We start from the raw sequence: 12890 nt of genomic DNA, 5'->3' as shown, positions 1-12890 counted from the left end.
CATTAGTTCTGTGCTAACAGCACTTTCAGATTGCCTGGTCTCTTTCTGCAGAACTGTGTTGATTTCTGAAAGCCTCTCTCTTGTAGGTGAGAATTCACTCTGTAATTCTGGATCAGAGATCTTCCTGGAGAGTTCTAGCTTAAAATGGAATTTCATAACCATATAAAATTCAAATTTAAAATGGCTGCTACATTAACCTTTGATGAACTATCATCCAACAAAGCAAAATCAATTCTGTTAGAATTCCCATGCAGAATTCTGCCAGAATCTTGTTTATTTCAGATTTTTTTGAGTTTCTTAATGTTTTTTTTGTCATTTCTATTGAACTAACACATAAGTCTATCTTCCTTTAGTGACAGATTCTTCTGATTTTCTTCTGTCAGGTGACTTATGGCAGCCATTTGTAAATACTGTGGCTCAATTTTTAACCAGTCAGTATCTGTTTTATAAAATATACATTACCATTACGCCGTTGTAACACCAGTGTTCCTGCAGAGTGGTCAGTAGCCATCTCTCAAGGGTTATCTCTTATTCCCTAGGAACCATCTGTGTAGTTTGACGGTTCGAGTGAATACCTGAAGCAGTTTAAACTGACAGAGGACTAAGGCTTTTGATATGGTCATGGACCAGTTAGACTTTGAGAGAGTCTAAGGCCTTCCTGTTGATGGATCTCACTGATCAGTCACTTGGTTCTTAACAGCCATACCATTTCATCTGATGACACCTAAAGCTGCAAGGAAGCTAGTAATGGAAATGAAATCTGATGCCCCTCTCCACACATGGTTTTACCTGTATTTAAATGAATGTGCTATCCAGCTCTAGCAAACAGCGTATCAGTGAACAGTGAGAGGCAATGGTGCCTAACTATTTTTGAATACGAACATTTACTGCTGGAGTGCTATCTCTGTTCCTGCCTTCAGGGGCCTTGAAAATCTAGCCCTCTATCGCCACCTGGTGAATGAAATTCACCTAAAGAAACTATGAGGCAACTGGTTGTTCCTTGAAAATAGTGCAAGGCAGCCTAGTAAATGGCCATCTGTATGGAATGGGAAATATTGCCCACATTTGGAAACCATGAATGATTTTGGTATAACTGTTTGGTTGGATATTTCAGCTGAAAATGGACTATATAAATTAGCATTGTAGTGGATATGAAATGAGACATAGCTTGGTCCATAGAAGTGTGCAGGGATACCTTGTTGCCTAATGCGTAGAACTGTAGCTGGTGTAAATAATGTAGTGATAGCCTCTCTATCTTTGAGCGAGGAAGGTGGGGTTCAAGTCCCACCTGCTCTAAAGATGTGTATTAGCATCGCTGAACAAGTTGGTGGGTAGAATATGTTGCTAAAGATGTTGAGGTGGATCAGTTTACGATACACCTTTTTTTAAAAGGTAGTTTCTGTTCCTTTCAGGACAAAATATTACCTAACGTAACTAGAAATTTGTCTTTCTCCAAATGTGAAACATTAGGCATTGTCTTCCTGGAAGAAATCTGTCCTTAGTCAAGTGTTTTTGATGGAGTACATAAAACGTAATGAAATGCTAGTCTCAAAATTTCAGTAAATGCTCTTTAATTAAATTATGAAAGCAATTGGATGTAATTGCAAATTCTTATACAGCTCACTAGCTTCTTCTTTTAATTTCACAGACACAGAATGAAACCATTATTTGAATATTATTGGATAAGTTCTTAAAGTTTTATATGAAAGTCCATATAATTTAGCAAAAGCTTTAAACCATTTTCTTTAAACAGGTTTCTTAAATTAGTGAAGAAAAGGATTTCAGGGCAATATCTTAAATGCTGAGTTTCAAAACTGAAAATATGAGTCCTGTGTGGAACAATCAGTAATGTCGATAAGGTAATAATTAAAAGCAAAAGAATCGTGTTGTGACTCTGACAGGAGGACTGTATTGATAAGCAATCCTAACTATTCCACCATAGAGTCTTTGAGTCAGCACAGAAACAGACCGTTCGGTTCAACCAGTCCATGCTGACCATAATCCCAAACTAAACAGGTCCCATCTGCCTGCGCTTGGCCCATTTCCCTCCAAACATTCTTAATCATGTACTTATCCAAATGTCTTTAAAATATTATAACTGTACTCGCATCCACTACTTCGCCTGGAAGTTCATTCTATACACAAACCATTCTATATAAAAAAGAATGCCCCTTATTTCTTTTTAAAATCTTCCTGCTTTCACTTTGAAAAATGTCCTTTAGTCCTGAAATGCCCCATCATGTGGAAAAAGACACCTGGCATTCATCTTCTCCATACCCTCATGATTTTATAAACTTCATAAGGTCACCCCTCAATTTTCTACACACCAGTGAAAAAAGTCCCAGTGTATCCAGTCTCTCCTTACAATTCAAACCCCTCATTCCCCACAACAAATCTCTTCTAACCCACTCTGTAGCTTAATATTCTACCAATAACAAGGTGACCAGACTGGACAAAATACTTCAGAAGAGGCCTCACCAACTCCTGTACAACCCTAACATAACATCCTAATTCCTATACTCAAAGGCCTAAGCAATGGAGGCAAGAGTGCTACAGGCCTTCTTAACCACCCTTCACCGCCGCTCCCTCACCACCAGACGCCTGGGGGAAGAACGCCTCATTTTCCGCCTCGGAATACTTCAACCCCAGGGCATCAATGTGGACTACAATAGTTTCCTCATTTCCCCTTCCCCCACCTCACCCTTGTTCCAAACTTCCAGCTCAGCATTGTCCCCATGAATTTTCCGACCTCCCTATCTTCTTTTCCACCTATCCACTACACCCTCCTCCCTGACCTATCACCTTCATCCCCTCCCCCACTCACCTATTGTACTGTATGCTACTTTCTCCCCATCCCCACCCTCCTCTAGCTTATCTCTCCACGCTTCAGGCTCACTGCCTTTATTCCTGATGAAGGGCTTTTGCCCGAAATATCGATTTTGCTGCTCCTAGGATGCTGCCTGAACTGCTGTGCTCTTCCAGAACCACTAATCCAAAACCTGGTTTCCAGCATCTGCAGTCATTGTTTTTACCTTCTTAACCACCCTATCAATGTAGCAAACTTCAAAGCATTATGTATCTGAAACCCTAGGCCTCTCTGTTCTACAGTACTACCCAAAGTCCTCCTATAAATGGTATAATTCCTGCCTTTGTGTGTTTCACCAAAATACAATACCTCACATTTATCCAAATTAAAGTCCATCTGTCACTCCTCAGCTCATTGACCTAATTGATCAAGATCTCTTTGTAATCATAGATAAAACCTTCTTCACTGTGCACTGTACCACCAATCTTGGTGTCAACCACAAACTTACTAACCATGCCTTTTATATTCTCATCTAAATTGTTGGTATAAATGACAAGCAAAAGTGGACTCAGCATCAATCCCTGTAGAACACCACAGGTCACAGCCTCCAATCTGAAAAACAACCCTACATCATCACTTGGAGATAATAAGGACCACGGATGCTGGAATTCAGAGTCGGTAACTGTCACTCCATCATCACTCTCTGTCTCCTAATGTTAAGTCAACTTTGTATTCAATTATCAAAGTTACCCTGAATCCCATGTGATCTAACTTTACTAATTAGTCTATCATGCAGAACCTTGTCAAAGGCTTCACTAAAATCCAAGTAAACAATGTCTACCACTCTGGCCTCGTCGATCTTCATTGGTTACTTCTTCAAAAACTCAATCAAGTTTGTGAGATACAATTTCCCTCACAAAAACCCATGCTGACTATCCCTAATCACCAGTTGCACCATTAATGTAAACGTGTTTAATGAAGTATCATAATAGCCAAATTAACTCTCCTTAGTATTACTCCTAGAACAAAAGATATTTTCACTGCTCATCTTTAATGAACTCAAAATAACCCATTTATTAGATTCAAAATTATAAGGCAAGTAGTAAATACTGGTTAATACTTAAACTGTGATCCAGACATAAAACTACATGTCTTTAGTCTCACACTCTCACCGCCTGCAGAAAGACCAGTCTCTGAGGAGATGATGATTATTCCAAAAAAAACTGGCACAAGGGAAAAACAACTGCTGTAGGCCAAGTGTCTGAAAACAAATGAGAAGATGTGATTACTTTTTCCTCATTGGGGTTTTTTTTATTTACCTATTTTTCTGTTGAATCTATTCAGGGATGTTATGACACACCTCTAGAGGAGGTGGGACTTGAACTCAGGCCTCCTGGTCCATGGGGTAGGGAACATTGACATTGTGCCAAAAGAGGGTCCCTATCCATTGGGATCTCTGATTGAAGCTGCATTGCTGACAGCTGTAGATTGATGGTCATTGTCCAGCTCTGATTGCTGTTAAGTTTGATTTGAGTCATTGGGGATTGGACACAGTCCACTCTTTCAGGTTTTGTCAGGTCATAGAGTCAAAGAGTCATACAGCATGGAAACAGACCCTTTAGTCCTACTCATCCATGCTAACCAGTTTTCCAAATTAAGCTCGTCCTATTTGCCTGCATTTGGCCTGTATCCCTCTGAATCTTTCCTATCCATGTGGTTGGAGAAACTGAGGACTGCAGATGCTGGAGATCAGAGCTGAAAATGTTTTGCTGGAAAAGTGCAGCAGGTCAGGCAGCATCCAAGGAGCAGGAGAATCGATGTTTCGGGCATGAGCCCTTCTTCAGGAATGTTTGCAGTTGTACTATCCATGTAGTTGTCCAAATGTCTTTCAAATGTTGTAATTGCATACACCTCTACCACTTCATTTGGCAGTTGATTCCATATACTCATCACCCTCTGTGTGAAATAGTTGCCCCTCAGGTCCTTTTTAAATCTTTCTCCCTCACCCTAAACCTACGCCTTCTAGCTTTGAACTACCCTACCTTTTGGAAAAGACCTTTGCCATTTACCTTAAGATAAGCTTGCAGCTACTAGGTATCTTCTTTACTCTGACTTCTAGGTTATTAAATAGATCTTCTAAGTCCAGGAACAGTTGTTGAACAACCATTAGCATACAATGACCTTGCAAAGCCAATTTTCCCCACAAGTAAAGCAATAAACTCCATCTCTTATCTCCTTAAAAGCTTAGCTTGGCTGTTTCACAGAAGTCATTTGACTTCAAGTAAACAGCAGGTAAATGATAGCACAAAGTAAACTGAAAGTGAAGTCTGTAGGTGCTGGAAATCTGAAATAAAAAGAGAAAATGCTGGGAGAAACAATTGGTTCAGCAGCATCTGTGGAAAGAGAACTAGTTAACAGTTTGAATGCAAAATAACTTCTTCAGAACTTATTAAACTGATGGCTTCATTTCCAAGAAATAATATGGCAAAACCCCTTTCAGTACAGAAAACAAAACTATTCAGAATTTTTCAGTTTTCCCATTTGGTTCTTAAAAAATGTAATAACAATCAATGTAGACAAAGGCACCACTAAAATGAACATTTAGTTAATGCTACCAAACTTTGGATTATTTAAAGGGAAATGTATTTTGGTTGTGGCAAATTAGGAAGTCTGAAAGACAGCAAGGGGAAACAAAACTTAGTTGTTGAGTCTTTTGATGAGGTAACATCATGAAGTTGTGTTTATATATGGTCTAAATAGCCAAGAAATACTATCCACATGCCGCTAAAAACTTCTAATTGTTTTTTCCAGTGACAAAAGATCCCGCTTAAGAAACTCTGAAAAGGGTATTCTTGGTCATTTGAACTGATTATAGTTTGCAAAAACGTAGGTTGCAATTGAAATGGCATCCAGGTCCTAAATTTGTCAATTGTCAATTGGTCTCTCACCTGAATGGGTGGGGAGCATTTGTCTGCTTGAATTGAGGCCATGATAAAGAAAGCAGTGTATTTTGGGTGCAAAATAGCACAGATGTGTTTTTTTTTGTCTCCATCTTTTCAATTTCACTACTGATCCATTCCCACCAAAAAAAAGTAGGTCATGAGTTGAAAGGTTGGCTACATGTATCAGAAATGGATTTTAATTTGTTTTCAGCAAGTTTAAAATTGTCCAGTTTATTGTATCTGGAATTTCATTGTGTTATATCCAAACTTGTCAAATAGCTTGATTTACCTCCTGTTAGTTGGCAGCCTTGAAAAGTGGATTGAAGGATGGTTTCCTCTTCTTAAGGTGCCAAAACCGCAAAATGACAGTTTACTGTTTTTCAGAAGAAAGAAAGCCATATCAGTGCCAAAAGCCAATGGTAGGAAGTGCAGTGCGGCAATGTGAACATAGCTTCCTTAACGTCCTTCCATGTCACAGGTCAATGGAACAGTTTGTTCTTTCCTGCATATAGACTTCATTTTTCATTATCAGGATAGCGTTTAATAAATGATGCATCTGTTTTTATTTCCCAAAATGTTTAAACTGCAGAGATGAAAGCAACTGTGCAGAGCAGGAAAACTATGAAGACCATGAATGTATTCTGTTTCAGGCAAATTAAGTGTTCATTTAAGTATCATCAAGTAAACTGAGTGTATCACCAATGCATGAGAAGGGTTGCAGTGAGCTCAGACAGGAAGGAATGCACAAGTCGATTCTTCAAGACTTCCTTCCTCTGTAGTGCCAAAAATCTGTTTTTTTTCTCTCAGTTACAACGTGTTGGTTTTTCCTCAGGCATTGAAACAGAGTTTACTTCCAGCAACACTTGGCTCCACATCGCGCAATGTCAACATCAGAGAATTAAAATGAATAGGATTAGGATTTTTTTGGTCCAATGTTATTGCCCAAGGCATCAGTTCATGGTGAAGTTTCTTAAGTCCTGATCACCCTCCACTCTACCATGCTAATGGTTTCTCTTCACATGAGGCCAGCCAGTGAGCGTTAGTGGGTCTTTTCATCAGCAGAGCCCTATCATGTTTCTACTCTGTGGCCAGATGTAAAAGCTCTCCAGCAGAAGTCGCTAATTATCAATCGGGGAATGAGTAGTGGCTGATTTTTTTTCACTTCCCTAATGTTGATCACTGAAACCAACATTTCCACAGCTTTGCAGGTGGTTTGAACATGATTTTAAAACTCCAGTGTTCTCTTTCTGCTGCATTTAGTACAACATATAATAGAACTCTATGTGGCAGGTGTTATTTTTGACATAATTGGTGACAAAAATGCTAGCATGTGTAGGAATTTAAACAGCAGTCGTTCTGTACTCATCTTTGTTTTCTTACTGAAGCTCTGATTTCACTTCTTCTTTCAGAAAATATTCCCCCTTCCTCTCAAACACAGGTCTTCAACTCCGGAGTTGAAATAAGATATTTATTCTGATGTGTCTTTTGTTCATGTCAGCAACACAAAACCAACCATGGCTAAAAGTTCCACCTTCCCCTGTTCTAGCTCCTTCCTGGCTCCACTGAATATATCTGCTTCTATGACCATCCCAACCTTGATATAGTTATCTGTTTCAGACATTAGCTCTAACGGGCAGTGTCTACATCCATGAATGACAGTGACCCCACCACCCCCCCAACCCTCCCCAACTTAAGTACCCTCTGTTCAGACCTATATTCTCTGTTCCGAAAGTGTTGCTGGAAAAGCACAGCAGTTCAGGCAGCAGCCCAGGAGCAGCAGAATCAACGTTTCTGATTATTCTCTTGCTCCTCGGATGCTTCCTGACCTGCTGTGCTTTTCCTGGGACACATTTTCGGCTCTGATCTCCAGCATCTGCAGTCCTCACTTTCTCCCTGCATTTTCTGTTGGCTGTCACAAGTGTACCTTGCATTATTGATTGTGAGAAAATAGCACAATGGGGAAATAAAAGGCTTTTGGATACCACTTGCCCCATGACAGCAGGTTAGAATTACAACCTGAAAGGGAGGTTGTGGGTGGGGTGGGGGGGAAAGGGGATCATGTAGAAGCTTCCTGATTCTTGAATGAGATGACCATTGCGAGTTAGATTGGAATGGAAAAATAAGACTTTGGACATTGAGGAAAGAAGTCCTATTTTCAATTTAAGGTTTAAGTGTCAAGCTAAGAATCTTTAAAAGAAAAACACGACAGGAACACAATAGGAACCCTGTGGAAAGAGAAGCAAAATTAACCTTTCAAGTCCAAAGACTTTTCTTCAGAACTCCAAACTTTGCTTTTACTTGAGACCAGAATCTCATTAGTGAATGGTTTGTTTGCTGCATTAAAATCTCACTATTTCCTATTCACCTCTCATTTATATACAGGCGGCTATATTCCCAGGCAGTGGACAAAAGCTAAATGGCAACAATTCCCCACATGAGTGAGTACTTTGCAGCCTGGGTAATGTTGTTGTACAGTGAGACCTCGGAGTTCAGGTGCGCAGTTCTTTGAAAGTTGCATCACAGGTAGACAGGGTGGTTAAGCAAGTGTTTGGCATGCTTGCCTTCATTATAATATATAAGCAAATTACTGTAGATGCTGGAATCTGAAACCAAAAGAGAAAATGCTGGAAAATCTCAGCAGGTCCAGCAGCATCTGTAAGGAGAGAAAAGAGCTGACTGACCCTTTGTCAAAGCTTCATTATCAGACCGTTGAGTATTAGAGTTGAGACATCATGTTGAGGTTATACAGGGCATTGGTGAGGCCACCTTTGGAGTACTGTGTACAGTTTTCATCGTCCTGCTAAAGGAAGGATATTATCGAGTTGGAGAGGATTCTAAAAAGAATTACTAGGACTTTGCCAGAACTGGAATGTTTGGGGTATAAGGAGAGGATGGATAGGCTGGACTGCAGGAGCTTCAGGGATGACCTTATGGAGGTTTGTAAAATCATGAATGACACAGACAAGGAGTTCAGAACCAGGTGGCATATGTTTAAGGTGAGAGGAGAAAGATTTAAAAGGGACCTAAGGGGCAACTTTTTCTCAAAGAGGGTGGTTCATATCTAGAATGAACTGCCAGAGAAAGTGGTAGATTCAGATACAGTTACAGCATTTAGAAGACATTTGGACAGGTACATGAATATGAAATGTTTAGAGGGATATGGACCAACCACAGGTAAATGGGACTAGGTTAGTTTGGGAAACTTGGTTAGCATGGATGAGTTGCACTGAATGACTCTATGCATATTGTATGACTATATGACTCTATGCAAAACACCAGAGACTTCTCCTTACATCCATCCTGCCAGCATTTTCTGACATCACAGCACACACACCGTGAGTAATGATTGTCTACACCCACTGCATGTGGAGGTCGGTACTGGCAAAGCAATAGGCTTACCACATCATTGTGGCACATCTTGAACTAACTTTCAGTACAGTGCTGCACTTTGGTGCTCGTTGACAGTGAACGTCAAGAATTCTGTTCCAACGCATGACTTGGTTGACTATCCCTGTGTACGAAATAACTTGGCAGCAGCATTGCAGAACTCTTGGTGTTCAGTCATAAAAGCCCCTGAGGTCACCTGTCCCCAGAACTCCACTTTATTGTGAATATGTTATCACCTTGTAAATATATGTTCAATTTTCACCATCTGCTGTGTGAGCAAATGTCATTTTGGCTACAACTACAATAATGAAGATAGAGTGCCTAGCCATCTTTAGTGCCACACAATATTTTAAGTCTGCGAGAACAATAGCTAACCTTTCCATAGTATCCATACCAGCAGGATTGTCAGGATTGAATGAGGGAACATCGGATGTTGTGAAGCATTCTATTTGTGTGTATAATCTTAACTTTTATTAAGCTAAAGAACAGCAGTGAAAGATCAAAGCATTAAACTGCATTCACAGTTAGGATTATACAGTTGAAGCAGACCTCAGCAGCATCAGACCATTTACAGTCTATAAAAGATGACTCCCCACAATGGGGGGTATTCAGTGGCAATCCTTCCTGTATGACTATGGCTGATTCTGCTGCTCTGTAGGGTACGGAAGGTGCTGTTCCATTGGAAGAGCACCTCATTGAAATACTGTGGCTCTCATGCTTTCCTGTCATTATTCTCATCATACTGAGGAGTCCTTCAAATCTTTGGAGCACAAATTCTGTTAAGTGGTGTGTCCCTACCTGGATGGTACCATTATGAAGTCCCAGACATGACCTGTCCCATCCTATGTCCCACTGACTCTGATGGAAAGAGGTGATTCATTACAGACACACTGGACAGCATATCAAGTTTCCATCTCCACCTATTGCTCCTCTCTCATTAGCACATCATCCCATGGAAGGTATGAGACTGTAGGTTTCCTAAATCTTCACTGTATCATGAGGGAACCTATGGCTGCAAGCTCTCTATTAGGGGTTGGCTCCACATTAGCTAGAGATCAATGTTAGTCCTGGGCTTGTGGATTTATGTGATCCTCATCCATTTGTTTTGCAGGCCTTCATGCAGCTGTCACAGGGAAAATCACAGCTTTTGTGCCTGGATTCATTATGGGTGGTTCCAACATGGGCAAGATCAGAAACAAAGCAGCTTGTCAGTAACTTGACCATTCAACAGTTGCAGCATAAAAATAGCATTTAAACAGTGACCTCAAAAATATTGGGACAGGAAGGTGCCAGATAAGGAGAACAATGGAATATCTTTACATTGACATTGTTCATTGTTGACCTGATTCAGATGCATGCTGTTCAAGCCATTTGGGGCACAGACAGTGGGAGATTGAATATGTATTAGCAGTGATGAGAATCTCTCCTCAACCCCAGAGTATCCAAGAATGACAACAATGCAATAGTATATTGGAAGTGGATATATAGTCAAGGGTGTGAAATGAGCATGCATTGCATTTAATTGAATTGAATTTATTGTCACGTATATCGAGGCACATTGAAAAGCCTTGTCTTGTGACCAATACAGGCAGATCACAGAGTTAAGTAGCATAGATAGTAAATAATGGGTAAACAGTGGCAAAAACAAAAACACTGGTACAGGCGAATGTTATTCAGTGAGTTTATTCTGTATTCTAACAGCAAGTGCTTACTGTTCAAGATGAGAGGAATTCAGTTCTATGCCTCTGAGCAGCAAATGAGAGCTTTTATTGCCCATGGACTGACTGTGCCAATCCCCTCTGATTAACTTGGAAGGACTGCCCCAATTGATGAATGACCAGATTCCTGATTGATCTTTGTGTAGCTTCCTGACTGAGATACTTGTAATCCCCAGAAAGGTTGACTGACTCCAGTCCTTCTTTACTGAACTGAGGACTATTCCACTTAGACTTTGAGAAACAGCCATTTGGTTGAAGCATATTCAGTGTGTTTGCTGCATATGCTGCTGCCATATGCTGCAACTGTAGGATTGATATAGAACAGTGCAGTGCAGCAACATATCCACACTCTTGACTGACCGTTGCTGCCAGGCTTGACTGGAAATACTCCAAGACTGTAAGTTCTGAATGATACAGCCATGTGCAAATGGGTAAGACAAGGCAGAGCTGCTATGCACATCCAAGAAGACACAAAGTGATTAAGTGAAAAAAAAGCAAGCCACGACCCCTGAGATGCAGTCTGTTCTAATGCATGAGATGATGCATTTCCTTGCATGCAAAGTGCATTGAGCTCCAAAGTGCAGTGCTGAAGAGGTCAACCGTAATATAAATGAGTTGGAGTTGTGCCACGATTGTATTGTTAGGCTGGTGAGTGTCCAATGCCAACCTACACTGCTCAGGGAGCATGCACTGAGATGCTGGGGAGTGCCTGGAGAAGGCCGGAGGAGAAAGTGGTGAGCTGGAATTGCCAGGTACCTACACTGACTTGCATTTGGGAATTGTTTCCATCTAGTTTCTTTCCTCTGCAAGGGAGAAAAATAATCTGCATATAAATAAGGCAAGATTAGGCAATGATGAGATATTAATGCATGCAAATAAGCCTCCAGCCTCTCACTAACAAGATGCTCATCACACCATTGAAGCCTAGGATGGAAAATCAGATTTTAAAAATATTTCAAATGTCAACAGATTTTCCCAACTGATTTCCAATTGCTCATCTCATTCAGGGGCTGAGAAGATTCTTCTAAGAGTTTTGAATGTAACTGCTGTGACAGCTAATGAATTGGAATCAGGATGGGATTTACATTCCAGCCAGGGACTCAGCAAATCACAGCAAGCCATTTCTGAACCACAACAGAGCACATGATTGAAAGCAACTTCTCCCCAAAAAAAAAGCAGGGTAATTTCTCAAGCAAAGTGCAATGAGTTGAGAAGTTACCATATATACTTATGTAAAAGTTGAATTTTTTAGACTATTTTTAAAGGTTCAATTTATAAGGTCAACTATTATATGGGCACTAGTTTTGATGGGTTGAAATCTATGGTGCAGTTCAAAACTTTCGAGTAAAAAATGAGGTCTGCAGATGCTGGAGATCACAGCTGCAAATGTGTTGCTGGTCAAAGCACAGCAGGTTAGGCAGCATCTCAGGAATAGAGAATTCGACGTTTCGAGCATAAGCCCTTCATCAGGAATAAGAGAGAGAGAGCCAAGCCGGCTGAGATAAAAGGTAGGGAGGAGGGACTAGGGGGAGGGGCGATGGAGGTGGGATAGGTGGAAGGAGGTCAAGGTGAGGGTGATAGGCCGGAGTGGGGTGGGGGCGGAGAGGTCAGGAAGAGGATTGCAGGTTAGGAGGGCGGTGCTGAGTTGAGGGAACCGACTGAGACAAGGTGGGGGGAGGGGAAATGAGGAAGCTGGAGAAATCTGAATTCATACCTTGTGGTTGGAGGGTTCCCAGGCGGAAGATGAGGCGCTCCTCCTCCAGCCGTCGTGTAGTTGTGTTCTGCCGGTGGAGGAGTCCAAGGACCTGCATGTCCTCGGTGGAGTGGGAGGGGGAGTTAAAGTGTTGAGCCACGGGGTGATTGGGTTGGTTGGTTCGGGCGGCCCAGAGGTGTTCTCTGAAGCGTTCCGCAAGTAAGCGGCCTGTCTCACCAATATAGAGGAGGCCACATCGGGTGCAGCGGATGCAATAGATGATGTGTGTGGAGGTACAGGTGAACTTGTGGCGGATATGGAAGGATCCCTTGGGGCCTTGGAGG

The sequence above is a fragment of the Hemiscyllium ocellatum genome, chromosome 15 (assembly GCF_020745735.1).
Source record: "Hemiscyllium ocellatum isolate sHemOce1 chromosome 15, sHemOce1.pat.X.cur, whole genome shotgun sequence".
In the NCBI taxonomy this organism is placed as follows: domain Eukaryota; kingdom Metazoa; phylum Chordata; class Chondrichthyes; order Orectolobiformes; family Hemiscylliidae; genus Hemiscyllium; species Hemiscyllium ocellatum.
This window is presented reverse-complemented; position numbering follows the sequence as displayed.